General features: G+C 43.0%; 1 long non-coding RNA gene across 1 annotated transcript; it reads right to left on the reverse strand.

Annotated features, from left to right (window-relative positions):
• Nucleotides 1–6,784: 6,784 nt before the first annotated feature.
• On the reverse strand, nucleotides 6,785–8,432 carry LOC128322124 (uncharacterized). Its single transcript, XR_008305537.1, has 4 exons — nucleotides 8,235–8,432; nucleotides 8,018–8,072; nucleotides 7,289–7,389; nucleotides 6,785–6,971 (listed from the first exon to the last, which is right to left on the reverse strand). It is a non-coding gene; the product is annotated as an uncharacterized LOC128322124 (long non-coding RNA).
• Between the last annotated feature and the right edge of the window lie 5,716 nt (nucleotides 8,433–14,148).

Genomic DNA, 14,148 nt, shown 5'->3' on the forward strand with positions numbered 1-14,148 from the left:
CATCATGAGAAAAAGAAGAAAGAGATCTATATTCTATCTTCCACAAAAGTATTTTTAAGGAATGTGAGAAGACTCAATGTTCTCAAAGGCGTCTGTTTAATGAGATGACTCTACAATTCAGTGAGGACTCAGGATCCAAGTCATTAGCAACTGCTAAATTTGACACCTATGGGTTTCCCTCGGCCTATCTGGTTCAGCTCTACTTGAAACCAAATGAACAGAAAGCATCTCTAGACACAGCAAAGTAATTTAAGCTTGCTTCCCCCCACCCCTCCGCCAATACTTTAAGCTGCACTCAAGTGAATAATGCTTTTAATGCAGTTAAGTTGAGCTCGAACTGTCTGGGAGAACATTACACAGAGAGGGTCACTCGGGTTTTAGTTATGCAAGTGCATAAACAAGCAACCCCTGAGATATTTTAACAATAAGGCTGCATCGCAGACATTATATCAACAGATTTGTTCTTACATTTCATCAGCAGTATTCAGATATTGTGCAGTGGGTTGCCTTCCCTGTCAACATTTCATCTTAATAACTCTCTGCCTCTGAACATCTCATGAAATGCCATGGTTTATGGTGTTATCATGCAAAATGAAACTGTTAAAGGTCTATTAACATAGTGTATTAGCATGATCCTGAATTTTATTATGACAGGCAAACCAATTTGTTAAAATACATTAGCCACAAATGTGTGTACTGTGATTGGACTGAAGTCTTACTGACAATGTACAAACATTTCTACCTCACTTGCTGTGCAAACCTCCATCTTCTTTTGCTGGGTATGAGCTACAGTCCTAAAGAAGGTCAACAACATGGTCCGCATTTAGACATTACGGCTAACCACAGTTAAAGGTGGCCGAGGTTCCTATTCTTAACACCAATTCATGCCACAGACACTGAACAAACCACAGCCTGCCACACTCCAACTGTGGGAGAGGGGAGCACCTCCCTGCTGCTCAGCCTCTGAAGCCAATCCCAGCCAGCTCCATGGCAAAGCATCACCGCATCAGCGGCTTGGCTGTGCTTGGCAGTGATCTAGAAGGGCTGTGCCGAGTGTGATTGTGCATTTTGGGAGTGCTCTGCCTGCCCTCAGCTGAGGTAAGCCATTGAAAACCCTTTAAATGCCCTGCAGTGCCAGTGCTTCTTCTGCCAGCCATGGCACTGCCACCCCACTCTGAAGTTCCAGACTCTGAAAGTACCACACAAGCATGAACTCCCTGGTGCTTTGGAGGCCAAGGGGTGGGTGGGTGGGGTGGGACTCTGCTTTCACTGAGGGAGGGGAAAATCCATATTTGCTAGAATGGGATATGCTGATGGGGAAGGGCAAAGGAAGGGCAGGGGTCTGTCCCACCATAACCTGGAAAGATGTCACAAGGGGTGACCCCGGCAAAGCAGCCCACCCAAAACCAAGCGATTTCCTTCTATCGGGTAGCTTGCTGCTGGGTGGGCTGGCAGTCTCATGAGAGGGCTAGTCTACTTGGAATGTAGAATGGTTTCACCCATAAAAGGGTGAATCTCCACCCATGGATTGTGAGCACACATGCCAAATGTTCCCCACCCTGCACTGTGATGGAATACCCTGCTTACGTTGCTACTTGGAGTGTTTGGTCTCTTCTCAGAGAGCAGAACACTTGGTGCCCATCTTGTCATCCTGTGCCCTTGCCATACCACTTGCCAAGTGGGGGGAGCAAGGGACAGCATGGTAATCAGGGCTGGCCCAGAGCGAATGTGCAGCTTGACAGAATGACAAGTCTGGGATGAAGCATGGTGGCATCCCTGTAGCCTTGCAACTCCATAAATGCATAGATTTATTTTATTTTATTTTATTTTATTTTATTTTATTTTATTCTATCTATCTATCTATCTATCTATCTATCTATCTATCTATCTATCTATCTATCTATCTATCTATCTAACACATTTGTATACCACCCAAAACGTATGTCTCTGGGTGGTTTACAACAAAAACAGTTTTGATGGTTGACAGGAGGGGTGGGGATGGTTTTCGGAGATGCTGCTCATGAGAAGTGCTGAAAGCATGGAGCAGTTACATCCTCCGGTGGCTCTATGATCACGGTTTGAAAATCGCTGTGAAACTGCGATTAAAGCTGCACAAGCAGTCAGATATAATGCTTCAGTGGCAAAACCTCAGTTGTTGACAGCAAACCTTAGAGATAACCAAAGGTTCCAATTGGAGTTTGGCGAGGCAAACTGTAGGAAGCTTTCGGCCCCCAATAATGGTTTTGCGTGTTTGGGCGTTACAACCTTAGCCATGATTAACTGCGGTTAGACATTATGTCTGAATGCAGCCATGGTTTGCAGCAGTACAGAGCTGCTGTACACCATATTGGGGCTGCTACAGACTCCTAAGGAAGGCCAAACACTGTTCTGAACAGGCAGTTGCACAAGGGTGCTACGTCCAGTTTTCCCATTCATGACAATGGGGAAACTGGGGGTAGCACTGCTTACACAACCACTCATTCAGAGTAGACTCATGGTTGCCTTAGAAGCTCTGCACCTTGGGCTACCTTAGCAACAGCAGTCTTGGGGCCACTGTTCAGTCTAAGGTGTGCGCACACGCACACGCTCTCAAGTTTTTGGATGTCCGCTCGGTTCATTTTAGTTCCCGCTCAGGATGAATCAGTAAGGCCCCATTCTGAATACAGGTGCACACACACTGCCTTGATACTGCAGCCCAGAACAAAACTCATTCCGCATACAGATGAAAAAAAATTAGAGGGACCACTGCTTGGGGCACAGTGTTACATTTCCATAGTTTTTGTGTGAATAAAATAAGCCACTAAGTTGCAAGAAGTCTTCATTTAAATTTATTTGACTCAGTTGAATTCTAAACATCTAAGGATGAGGTTATCAATTTATTTGACTCAGTTGAATTCTAAACATCTAAGGATGAGGTTATCAAAGCAGTTTTTAAAAGGACTGTCATGACAAAGTTATTCTTTGAAATTCTTCTGTAATTACCTGTTCTCTCCCATATATTACCATTGATAAAAGTTATTTAATCCAATGACAATATATACACACACAAATCATGGCATTTCATATGATGGTTGTATTTAACTGTGTGTATATGTGTTTGGGACAGTGATATGGAGAAACCATCCGAGAAAATTCTCTGAAATTTCTTCTTGGGAGGAACCGCCCTGAGACCTTGGGTTAGGGAGGTATTAAAATGTGCTAAATAAATAAATAAATAAACCCTTGAAATTCAGACATAATTTTAGTTTCACATTGGGGAAACCATGAAAACCCTGAGATTCAGAGAGAATTTTTACTTCAGAGAAATTTTTCAAGATCCTGAACTTCCTTACCGGTATATACACAAAACGACATGTAATGACTGAGAAATCTGTGAATGGGTTTCTAAGCTTTGAGACTAATGCAGACATATGAGTGGATGCGTGCCAATTTGGTTGTGGCAGCAATGCTGGGGAAGGGGTGCTTCACCCTTTCATCATGTTGCGATCAAAATAGCCCTCAATACGTTTCTTCACCCACTGAGAAACAATATGGGAGCTCTCAGGTTCAAATATTTTTCCTGTTTGTGGGAAAGAAACGGGGTTGCTATTCTGATTGCCAAAACAGCCTGGAGGGAAATTGTTAAGCCCCTCATCCTAGCACTTCTGACGCAATTAAGTTTACAGCCCCATCCCCCATCTGCATTTTTTAAAAAAAGAATACGGGAAAGGAAAAGGAACAACTGCATTACCTGATACAATGTATTTAAAAAAATTGCCCCTTAGTTCTACTACACATAGGCATAATCAACTGAAATCAATGGCTGACATGATGAGCACAGTTAACGAAGAAGGAGTGACTTGCAGAGTTGCTGCTGCAGACACCTGGAAACAGTGGAGCCTCTGTAGAAAACAAATAATAGCATTACCAGTGTTACTGCACTTTCCCCAATTACAGGGGTGTAGCAAGGTTGGAGTGGGCCCAGAGACAAGATTTTAAAATGCCCCTCCCCTTCACTAAAGCTCAGCTCATGAAGTAAAGAAATGAGGCTGAATAGTGGTAACAAAAAGCATAGTAAAATGTATTTACACACACACACACACACACACACACACACACACACACACACACACACATCCTATGTGCCACAACAGAACATCATCCTAAATTATTTTTTAAAGGTTTTGTAAATTATGGATGATGCAAGTCATTTAATGGTACTAGAGAAAGACATGCTGTTATAGTAGCTCTAGTCTTAACACTCACATCAATTTCGGAGGATGAATACAACTGAAGGAAGCCCGGGCGGGTGAGTGGCTGGGGGAGTCAGTCATGTGACTTGCCTCTGGGGGGCCCCCCAAGGCAGTGGGCCCCCAGACAACTGTCTCCCCTTGCCCGATTATAGTTACACCCCTCCCCATTAGCAACACTGGGAAGAAATGTGGTAACACTGGTAGTGCCACCACCCATTCTCTAAGACAGTGCCTCTGCTTCCATGTTTGCAGCAAGTTGGCTCCACAAGTTGGCTTTGTCTCCATTAGCTGTGCGCATCATGTCAGCCAATATACTTATGTACTTGCGCCCAAATCGAAACGTATGCTGTTATAATTTGTGAGGCATTCTCATCTAAGTCTCTAGGGATGTGCGGAGTTGGTTCTATTCTATTCAAACCCGGTTTGATTCGAACCTGGCCGGTTCAACCAGACTGCCCCCACCCCCACGCAAAAGGGATTTCAGTCCGAGTTTGAATTGAACCCGGACTGGAACCAGTTCGTAAGTAGTTTGAGGAGTATCCTTGGAAAAGTGAAACCTATGAAGATTGCCTTTTACAAGCAAAGGGGAACCCTCTCTTTAAAATACTTCTAATGGTGCTGCTGGGAGTACTGGACCTGGTTTGGAGGTTAGAGGAGCTGCAGCTGCCACCTGAAGTGGTAAAGTGCCCTCTCACTGCCTCCCGTCCCAGCCACCATTAGAAGTATTTTAAAGCAGGATTCCCCTATGCTTGTAACATGGAAACCTCACAAGATTCCCCTTTACAAGCATAACCCTCAAACCAAATCAAACCGATTCAAACCAGTTCAACTGCCATAACAAACTGGGGGCCAATTTGATTCAAACAGGCTGATGGTCCGGTTCAAATTTGAACTGAACCACCAGAATTGGTTCCGTTCACATCCCTATGAGGCTCTCTGAACCAAAGTAGCAGTAGAACCTGCTTTTTAGAAGTATACATATTTAAGAGCCTGTGATACCATCCCTGTAAGTAAGTAAGGAGAGAGAGAGAGAGAGAGAATGTGGGCCCTTCACTTCAGGACATGGTAAATACCTGAGGCAATTGGATATCATCCTGAGCTGCTGTACCCACATCATGAAACAAAAGTTTCCATAGTTTGGTTCCATCGATTTGTGACACAGTCACTAACAGCCACAGACTATATCTCAAAGGGAGAAAACAACTTATCTTACACAACAGGAATATTAACAACTGTCTTTTCTAATTAAAAAACAACCTGAGTGTTCATAATTGGCTTTGCACTGAAGGGAAAATAATTCAGCTTGTAAACTACTGACACTTTCTGGTTTGCGATTATTTTTCTCCACACATAAAGCAGCGTAAAAAGTCCAGATGTCAGTGGAACTGATGATTCCTAGCCAAGATTTGCTTAATCTTCTTTAACCTTCAATTCACTAACTCTTTTTCAAAGTTCTCCAGCCAATTCACAACTTAATTGACCATGATCAATAAGGAGAAGTAGATGAGTGCTTTGAAGAAGAGACAAACTCATTGCAAGAAACAAAACTATAATGATTGAACATACTTATGCCTATTTTAGGTGATTTTCTTCTGATTTTCTTCTAATGGTAGATATTTAATTTAGCAACATATCTGGGCACTGTTAACACATACTTCATCACTTGATAAGAACAAGATCACATGGTATTACACATGGGATGGGGCTGTAGCTCAGTGACAGAGCATCTTTTTTGCATGCAGAAGGTCCCATGTTCAATCCTTGGCACCTCCATAAGGACAATGACAGTGGATATTTAACTTACGTCTCTGGGCGCTTTACAACAACAACAACAACAACAAAACAGAAAGTAAAACATTAGTTAAAACAAAAACAAAAAGTTTAAAACAGTACAACAATTAAAAAAATTTAAACAATATTTTAAAACAGCTTTAAAACCATTAAAAGAATATTAATTAAAAGCCTGGTTGAACAGATGCATCTTTAAAGACTTTTTAAAAACTTTCAGAGATGGGGAGACTCTTATTTCACTAGGGAGTGCATTCCAAAACCTCGGGGCAGCAACAGAGAAGGCCCGTCCCTGAGTGGCCACCAGATGAGCTGGTAGCAAATGCAGACAGACTCTCCAGATTATCTCAGTGGGTGGTGGGGTTCGTGACAAAGAAGACGTTCTCTTAGACCCAAGGTCCAAGCTGCTTAGGGCTTTATAGGTAACAACCAACACCTTGTATTTTGCCCAGAAACATATCAGCAGCCAGTGTAGCTCCTTCAATACAGGAGTTATATGGTCTCTCCGAGATGACCCAGAGACCAACTTGGTTGTCGCATTCTGTAGTTTCTGGACTGCATACAAGGTTTGTTTCTCTGTTTCTCTTGTGTCATAAGCTCCTTAGGGCAGGGACCTGTCTTCTCATTCCTTGTGCATGAGTGGTGCTATAGTTTTATTTATTTATTTATTTATTTATTTATTTATTTATTTACACAGTCAGACAGGTGTTATTGACTGGTTTGTCTGACTGTGTAAATAAATAATAATAATAATATCAACAATAATAGTAGTAGTAGTAAATCTTACATGACATTATTTGAACATGCAGTGTGGAAGGCAAGATGGTCCATGCCCAACTTATACCTATTCATTCAAACATCTGAGTCTAGAAAAGCAGACTTTCCAATGGAGCAAAAGGACTTCAAGTTGGGTCCAACCTAGATGAGTTGGGTAATGACAAACAGGTTTCCCTGAAACACACAAGTTGCCCATCACTACTAATCTTTCCTTGTCATGAACAGCCATAAGATATTATTGGATACACTTTCAGTTCAGGTAGAATAGGGAGACTCAAAAGGCCCAGTCAGTAGCTCACATATTCTAGGGCATGCAGTTAATGTTGGAGATACAGCTCCTGATGGCATTGACTCTTAGCACCAGCAACCCCATTGACCACTAGGGGCATTAGGGGTAGAGATAGCTAGTAAGGGCATTCCCCCTCTGACCATGCTTTTTCTACTCTGATTTCCCTTTGTTAGACTGATAGCCTCAGGTTTCATTCTCTCACCTGGAGGGAGAGACTTCCTTCTTCTCTCTTCTCCTCTTTCTATATGTACAGTAGCTAGCAATGAGGAATGCCGGTCTCAATCTATCTCCCTGATGAATTTCCTAAATAAACAAATTTATTTGGAACTTTCACTCCACGTCTCTAGACAATATTAATTAGCAGAGCTCCCAGTTGTGTCGGGAGCTCACTGATGGTCATGGTACAAAGTCCCACCAGCAGCTCCCTTCATTAATTTCATTGGCAGGGGGAATGGCCCAAGGAATGTGTCCATGTCAGATGCAGGGGGCGTCGTCTGTGCCAGGACATTTCAATGTTCAGCCCCTTTTCAAAAGGGGAAACTCGGCAGTGGGGCTGAATGGCCCCATCCGGGCACTGACCATGCCCCCTGAATCCAAAATGGATGCATGGGGAGTAGCCACTAGGGATCCTTCCCAGCTGTCTGTCTCAGCAGAACACATCGCATCCTGTCCCAGCAGGCTGTCTCAGTTCCCCCCTGCCTTTCTAAGAGTGAATCAGTGGGCGAGGGGAGCCCTGAGCCAGCCAGCGTTCCAATGAAATGCTGGCTGGAAAGGAGAGGGGTGAGCCTTGCTCTCCCAGCCGGTGAACTCTCCAGCTGGGTGTGGGAGGTTCAGAAGCAAGGGGTGCCATGTTAGGGGATACCTTGGCGGCTCCCCCAATCCTGGAAGCCATGGGACGCTCATCCCCCTGCCCTGCTACATGTCCCCTTACCTGTGCATTTCTGCTGTAGCTGGAACAGGTCAAGAAATCTCCTCTCCTCAGCTTTCTAAAAGTTAATTCATATCACAGAAACTATGATGAAGCATTGGGGTTCTGCAGCAAACACGTAAAAGGATTACTTAGCAGAAGGCATGGAATGGGCCTTCAATAAGGTAAAACATTTGCCAACCAGGGCTGTCCATATGGATGGGCAAGATGGCTGGCCTACCTGAAGGAGGCGTCAAGCTGAACATCTGAAGATGACACTGCAGAAGTACTATGAGGCATCAGTGGGATCCCAGAACTGGAACAAAGCAACAATTTATTGAGAGGTAACTCTGGGTCCATTTCATAGGCATTGCTAGGAAAGCCTGGGAACAGTAGGGTCTTTTCCACAACTAGGTTTTGCAATCCTACATGAGCCAAACTGGGCAATACTCATGATAATGGGAGGAGAGTGCTGAAGGAACTCCTTGTCTAGGGTGCTGTTATGCTAGGGCTGGTTCTGCTGACAATCAGTGCTTAAGCCAATGTACCCTAGCACTAGTTCTGCATATGCCTTGAGTACTTATTATTGACGTAGTTATCATTGTCTTAATCATCATCTTACATGTAGTTATGTTATGTTTCTGTAAAACACCCATATCATGGGTGTTCTCCTATAAGAAGTGTAGCTGGGGAACAGTCTAAATGCATTTCTCAATGTGTCTAATGGAGCAACATTACATCCAAGACATTTAAGAAACATTTTAGATGTTACACTACATCAGGGTAATAATAAATCAGATTATAAACTGTGAAATTTTAAAGGTGACCCATATGAAATTAGGATGTTGAAAACTGTTTACTTTGGGCCTTTTAAATGTTATGCATAAAACAATATCCAAAGACTCTTCCCTTCATCTCACTTAATGTTGTTTTGTGCCAAACATGTTTGCTGGCACTGTGCCTAAAATTTGACTTTGCTCCAAGAAAATGATCTTGAAATAACACCATTCTTTTTCTTCTTCTTTAAAGAAGAGGCACATATTCATTTATGTGCATATGTGTCCACCTAAAAGATTAAAACATTTAATTGTTGCAGAATTCGTTCAGAGATTTTGAGTGATGTATGCCCGGCATCTATCTAGTTATTAAAAGCACATATATGATTGTTCTGCTTTTAAAAGAGTGCTCAAGGTGGCTTACATCAATATAAAAACTCCAACTTCATATCTATTAAAAAACCCTAAAATACAGGTGGACCTCAACAATTGTGGTACTATTTGTGGTTCCGCATATCCATGGTCAGATAATAGGCATTCAGCCACAACATCCATGGATACAAGTTTTAAAACCCACTTGGCTGGAAATGACCTAGGAACTGTGGCTACTATTTTGAGGAAAGGGGCCATTTTGTGTATTTTTTTTTAAAACCCACACATATTTTCCCCACAATAATTCATGGGGAAATCGTGGATGGGGGGGGGGGTGCTTTCCTGGTCAAGTGGAGAACCGCAAAGCACAGTAGGGCACTTTCCAGTTTTTGTTTTGGTTTGGTTTTTTGCTGGTTTTCACTCCTTTCTCCAGCCTCCAGGAACCTAACCCCACCCCCCCATCCCCATTGCCTTAATGCCTCATTGTCCATGGTTCCAATGGAGAATGGAACCCCCAAGGATAACAAGGTCCACCTGTATATTAATAAAATGACAAAAAGGCAGGAAATAAACATTTCACTCAAATCATCAAGGAGCAATAGTAAATCTAAACATCTGGTACAGAAGTTTCCAACCTGTGGTACTCCAGCTGTTGCTGAACTACAACTCCCAACATCTCAAACCACAACACATTGTTGCTGGAAAGAAAGAGAGTTGTAGTTCAGCAACATCTGGAGTACCAGAGGTTGGGAATCCCTGCTCTAGTAGGTGAAATAGAAAACACTAGAAAACACCAGAAAACAGAATAAATGTTTACAAGCAGCCAGAATTAGAAGGCCATCAGAGAGGGAGCCTGCTACCTGGGCACAGAATTCCACAATCTAGGTGCAGGCACAGAAAAGGCCCTCTCATGTGTTCCTGCCAACTGCATTCCTGATGTGATGGGACATGCAGAAGGTCCTCTCTGGATGATCTAAACAGATTGTCAGGCTCATGTGTGAGTTGGAGGCAACATGATAGTAACTAACCAATAGGTATCTACAACAACATCTCTTTAAGCAACCTTCATTGCTTTTCTGGGAGGAAGAAAAATGTTCAAGAAAAAAGCAAAAATTTGCTTTGATCAGGGCCAGAGCAGAACAGGGGAAAAGTATATTCTTTACATATACACCATGAGCAGTGCTGTCACTTGATGCGTCCACTGCTCCACTGCTTTGAAATATGTACAAGGCTTGTGTTTTGTTCTTTATGATCTTAAGAATGTTATCACTGTTTTATAATAGATGAACGGCAGTAAAATAAAACTGTAAGACCCACTGGTGGTAAACTTTCAATTGAAAATAGCGTTTTAGTTGTCCCATTGATTTTTCAGCCTTAGTGAATTCTCAGCCCTGAAGTGCATCATTCCATTTCAGAATGATGGAATTAAGAGAGGAAATTAAAGCCACCTAGAATATGCTGAAACCTGGATTCCAACAGTCCAAAGTTATTCTCACAAGCAGCCTAACCCAGGCTAGGGCAGCCCAGCCTAGGTTTGGCTGCTCATGTGGAGTGCCAGGATTTCTCCTGATCCCAGCTCTCTTGCCCTGCCTAACTCTACTTTTACCCCTGCCTTTGGCCAGGGTTGAGGGCACAAGCACATCCTTAACCCCAGTTCTGGGATCATGTGTATCCTCAGGCTGCACACAGCCCAAACATAGTGAACTGGGCGGCAATATCGCCTGGCTGAGGGAGGATCCCTCACTGCATGGTGCTCCTCGTATGGTGCATTAAGGGATGCTAGAGGACTTCCTCGACCAGCTCCCTGTTCTGCCACTCGCCACAGCACCTCAGTGAGCAGCAGAGTGAACAGGGAAGGGAGATAATGTGCAGGGAGGCAGGGTCCTGCCTGCCTCTCCACCAGCCCTCCACACCTGGCAGAGATTTGAGTTCTGTGTAAGAGTTCCTTTCGTCTGCCAGATCAGGAAAGTATATTTTTCCTCTGCAAGAGACCTTTATTAAAAACAAAACAAAACAATCTCGAGTGATTGATGGCTTTGGACTTTGAGAGCTGAGGTGTCACACATCTAAATGTTACACCCGACTTAGGGGCATTTGTTTTGTTTATGCATTATAAAAATATGGAACTTGTTGGCAGCAAGGAGGTGTTGAAAGCATGCCATTCAGATCTGGGTGCAAGAAAACATCTTCCTAAGTTTTGAAGTTTACACAGATAGATGCTTTAAGACAGAACGTGTTGTTTTGCCAATTAGCTTTGAAGAGGCCATTAAACAGTTCATTAAATGTCAATAATTCATACACATCTCAGTTAGAAACTGGCTTTACCAGATGGTTTATAACACAGTTGACTTGAGTCATTTGAAGATGTCATCTATAAACACTTGTCATCCTACATCTCATCATGGCTCTCTTTCAAGCAAAGTTTTGGCTTTGTTTTCAAGAAATCTATTGTTTCTGGTCATGTGAGACCCTGAAGCTATTTCCCCCCATAAGTTTGAACAAAACTGAGCTGGACATTAAAAAACACACACCAGAATACGGCTTCTCTCTGTTAAACATTTCATCTAATTCAGCAGTTTCAAACATCCTATTATACAAAAACCCTTTCCACCCCAATTTATCTCCTGAGAAAAACCTTTATAGTGGTCATAGAATCCCTACACTTCCCAGACGGATATGTCTGGTTTCCAAAGCACCCTCAACACATGCATCTTTGGCCTAGCTGTGGTCCTGTGCAAAACTTAGAAGGTCCCCAATACTGCCTGTTTGCAACCATTACTAGTTGTGTCAAGGATAAAATAAAACTAAAAAACTAAACTAAAGGTTTTAGTTTATAAAAACTAAAACTATAAAACTGTAATTTTATAAAAACTAAAACTAAAAACTAAAGAACCTACCAGATATAACCAAAGATGGAGCATTGAAAAGCCTCTTTAAAAAGATGTGTTTCTAGTTGTTTTTAAAAAACACTAAGGGAGGGAGCATGGCAAAGCGCTTCAGGGAAGAAGAGCTTTGGGGCAGCCCTATGTTCCCTACAGCTGTAGCAAATTTGATTCAAATCGGTTAGGAGGTTCACAGGTTAGCTCACTTGTACCTCAAATGTTTACGTGTCCACCATCTTGAATTGGGATGGGTGACATCATCACAAACTATGCCATTGAGGTGTCACTATGTGTCCCTACAACTGTACCCGATTTGGTTCATATTGGTCCAGGCATTGATGGGAGGGGAAACACCAACTGACACACGGATACATGAAATGCCAGGTGATCTCACAAGCCTACTGGAAAGCAGGCTAAAAATAGCTATGAAAAGTATGGACATGGGAAATAATATATTATCACTATTTTTTCCTCACTGATATTTATTCATTTAAATAATACTAGCTGGGCAGGGTGCAGAGCATCTGCGCCTCCGGCCAGCCCACCCACCACTGCCTCCCCCCCCCGCTTTCTGGCCAGCTGTCCCGTTTCTTCTCTCCCCCGCCCACTTCTCCCCAGTGCCACTTTCTGACTGGCCAGCCGGACTTCTTCTCCCTCCACCCACTTCTACTCCCCCACCCCACCCTTTTCTGGCTGGCTGGCCAGCCTGCTTCTTCACTGCTTCCATTCAAGTAAAGCTCTTCCCCAGGAACTACAAGAACCATTCAGTCAGATCCAAGCACTTTAAAATATGTTCATTGATGCCTCTGGCTAAACTAGTCCCTATCCTTCCTGCTTACTTCCAAGTAAGTAGTTTAGTTTCTTCCAGTTGATTCCCAGCCCAAGTCTGTTAGTCTCCTTTTCTTTACGGCAGTTGCTGATCAGACCTCACTCCGAGGCTTCCAGGGAAGAACAGAACTCTATTACATGTCCCCAAAGGGCTCACACTCTAAAAGAAATATAAGAGAGACACCAGCAACAGTCACTGGAAGTACTGTGCTGGGGGTGGATAGGATCAGTTACTCTCCCCCTGCTCAATAAAGATAATCACCACGTTAAAAGGTGCTCTTTGCCAAGTTAGCAGGGGTTAAATCTAAATCTAAATCTAAAGTTAGAATATAGATGATGGTGTGTGTGTTGTGTGGTTGTGTGTGTGTAAGAGAGATAAAGGCAGGTAGATGGGGAGTGCAGGAATAACTCTGCTATATGAACCTCCCCATTACCTCCTGTAATGGGAAGCAAAAATGACCGCAACAGATAACATGTATGAAAGCAGGTTGTACACATATACTATAGTTGCTGGGAAACCATTTCTGTGACTCTGGCAATTGGCAAAGCAGCAACTGTACATGTAAATACATGTTACAATCTACAGTACATTTCAACAGTGTGGTGAGACAAAGGTATGAATATGAGCAAATGCCATTTCACTTCACGATAGGTCTGTACAAGTTCCTGCATTAAGCAGAGGATTGACCGAAAGACCTCCATCCCTTCGATCTTTAAAATGCTATTGTTGTTAAATTTTGTTACCTACTAAACTGAATGTGGCGTACCAGCATTCAATGCCCAGGAAGTAAGCCCATCAGCCATGTATTGTGTCCTGACACAGGCTTGACCAGACATACAGCAAAAGCAGCAAATTCACTGATTAATGAACCTTTGCTATCTGCCTGGTCAAGCATGAGTGAGAATGGAATACATAGTTGATGGATTGTGTTGGGCTCAGGGGCGTAACTATAATAGGGCAAGGAGAGACAGTTGTCTGGGGGCCCACTGCCTTGGGGGGGCCTCCCAGAGGCAGGTCACATGACTGACTCCCCTAGCTGCACACCCACCTGGGCTTCTTTCAGTTGTATTCATCCTCCGAAATTGATGTGAGTGTTAAAACCTGGAGCTACCAGAACAGCATGTCTTTCTCTAGTACCATTAAATGACTTGCATCATCCACAATTCTCTCTCTCTCTCTATATATATATATATACACACATACATATATATAAAATTTTTACTATGCTTTTTGTTACCCCTATTCAACCTCATTTAAGATTTCTTTACTTCATGAGCTGAGCTTCAGTGAGGGGGG

Source organism: Hemicordylus capensis, chromosome 4 (assembly GCF_027244095.1).
Source record: "Hemicordylus capensis ecotype Gifberg chromosome 4, rHemCap1.1.pri, whole genome shotgun sequence".
Lineage (NCBI taxonomy): Eukaryota > Metazoa > Chordata > Lepidosauria > Squamata > Cordylidae > Hemicordylus > Hemicordylus capensis.